This window comes from Osmia lignaria, unplaced genomic scaffold (genome assembly GCF_051020975.1).
Source record: "Osmia lignaria lignaria isolate PbOS001 unplaced genomic scaffold, iyOsmLign1 scaffold0054, whole genome shotgun sequence".
NCBI classification, from domain to species: domain Eukaryota; kingdom Metazoa; phylum Arthropoda; class Insecta; order Hymenoptera; family Megachilidae; genus Osmia; species Osmia lignaria.
The window spans coordinates 65,001-67,500 of NW_027478195.1; positions in this window are offsets into that span (position 1 = coordinate 65,001).

Consider the following 2,500-nt stretch of genomic DNA (forward strand, 5'->3'; position numbering starts at 1 on the left):
TTTTGCATTTTCTTACGGTAAAACATTAACAAATAAGCGACTATAGCAATATAAAACTCCATTTGTAATTTAATTAATCAAAATTAATATTTTTTTTTGATTTTTCAGCGATCCAGAACCGATGAGACGAAAACATTAAAACGATATTTTTGCATTTTCTTACGACAAAACATTAACAAATACGAGACTATAACAATATAAAACTACATATGTAATTTAATTAATCAAAATTAATAATTTTTTTTGATTTTTCAGTGATCCAGAACCGATAAGTCGAAAATTTTAACAATCATATTTTTGCATTCTGTACCGTGGATCCATCGTTAAACGCTATTAAACTAACGTCCGTGATGGTATAAATGCAGATTTTCGCTCCGTTTAGCCAAAATAACGAACTATAGGTGCGCTCCGAAATATTTCAAAGTCCCAGCGGCGTATTGCTTCGCCTCTTAGAACCGATTAGTCGAAAATTTTAACAATCATATTTTTGCATTCTGTACCGTGGATCGATCGTTAAACGCTATTAAACTAGCGTCCGTGATGGTATAAATGCAGATTTTCGCTCCGTTTAGCCAAAATAACGAACTTTAGGTGCGCTCCGAAATATTTCAAAGTCCCAGCGGCGTATTGCTTCGCCTCTTAGAACCGATTAGTCGAAAATTTTAACAATCATATTTTTGCATTCTGTACCGTGGATCGATCGTTAAACGCTATTAAACTAGCGTCCGTGATGGTATAAATGCAGATTTTCGCTCCGTTTAGCCAAAATAACGAACTTTAGGTGCGCTCCGAAATATTTCAAAGTCCCAGCGGCGTATTGCTTCGCCTCTTAGAACCGATTAGTCGAAAATTTTAACAATCATATTTTTGCATTCTGTACCGTGGATCCATCGTTAAACGCTATTAAACTAACGTCCGTGATGGTATAAATGCAGATTTTCGCTCCGTTTAGCCAAAATAACGAACTTTAGGTGCGCTCCGAAATATTTCAAAGTCCCAGCGGCGTATTGCTTCGCCTCTTAGAACCGATTAGTCGAAAATTTTAACAATCATATTTTTGCATTCTGTACCGTGGATCCATCGTTAAACGCTATTAAACTAACGTCCGTGATGGTATAAATGCAGATTTTCGCTCCGTTTAGCCAAAATAACGAACTTTAGGTGCGCTCCGAAATATTTCAAAGTCCCAGCGGCGTATTGCTTCGCCTCTTAGAACCGATTAGTCGAAAATTTTAACAATCATATTTTTGCATTCTGTACCGTGGATCGATCGTTAAACGCTATTAAACTAACGTCCGTGATGGTATAAATGCAGATTTTCGCTCCGTTTAGCCAAAATAACGAACTTTAGGTGCGCTCCGAAATATTTCAAAGTCCCAGCGGCGTATTGCTTCGCCTCTTAGAACCGATTAGTCGAAAATTTTAACAATCATATTTTTGCATTCTGTACCGTGGATCGATCGTTAAACGCTATTAAACTAGCGTCCGTGATGGTATAAATGCAGATTTTCGCTCCGTTTAGCCAAAATAACGAACTTTAGGTGCGCTCCGAAATATTTCAAAGTCCCAGCGGCGTATTGCTTCGCCTCTTAGAACCGATTAGTCGAAAATTTTAACAATCATATTTTTGCATTCTGTACCGTGGATCCATCGTTAAACGCTATTAAACTAACGTCCGTGATGGTATAAATGCAGATTTTCGCTCCGTTTAGCCAAAATAACGAACTTTAGGTGCGCTCCGAAATATTTCAAAGTCCCAGCGGCGTATTGCTTCGCCTCTTAGAACCGATTAGTCGAAAATTTTAACAATCATATTTTTGCATTCTGTACCGTGGATCCATCGTTAAACGCTATTAAACTAACGTCCGTGATGGTATAAATGCAGATTTTCGCTCCGTTTAGCCAAAATAACGAACTTTAGGTGCGCTCCGAAATATTTCAAAGTCCCAGCCGCGTATTGCTTTGCCCCGAAATTTTTCAAAGTTCCAGCGGCGTGTTGCTTTCAAAGTGCCTCCCTCTAAATACCGATCGGCAGGCCGCTAGGTCGGCGACGCACGGGCTTACGCCCAGGCGTATACGGGGGCAAATCGCCGTGAGAGCGTGCGATTTTGACTTTCGCAATAAGATAGTCTCCTTTATGAAAAGGAGCGTACACGTCTCCCAAAAAAAAAAACAGTTTCATGACGATCAATGTAGTTCTTGATCGAAATGTATCATAGGACGAAGATTTTATCGAAAAGTACGAACTTTGGCGACTCATCGAAATTTTTCAAAGTTCCAACGGCGTGTTGCTTTCAAAGTGCCTCCCTGTAAATACCGATCGGCAGGCCGCTAGGTCGGCGACGCACGGGCTTACGCCCAGGCGTATACGGGGGCAAATCGCCGTGAGAGCGTGCGATTTTGACTTTCGCAATAAGATAGTCTCCTTTATGAAAAGGAGCGTACACGTCTCCCAAAAAAAAAAACAGTTTCATGACGATCAATGTAGTTCTTGATCGAA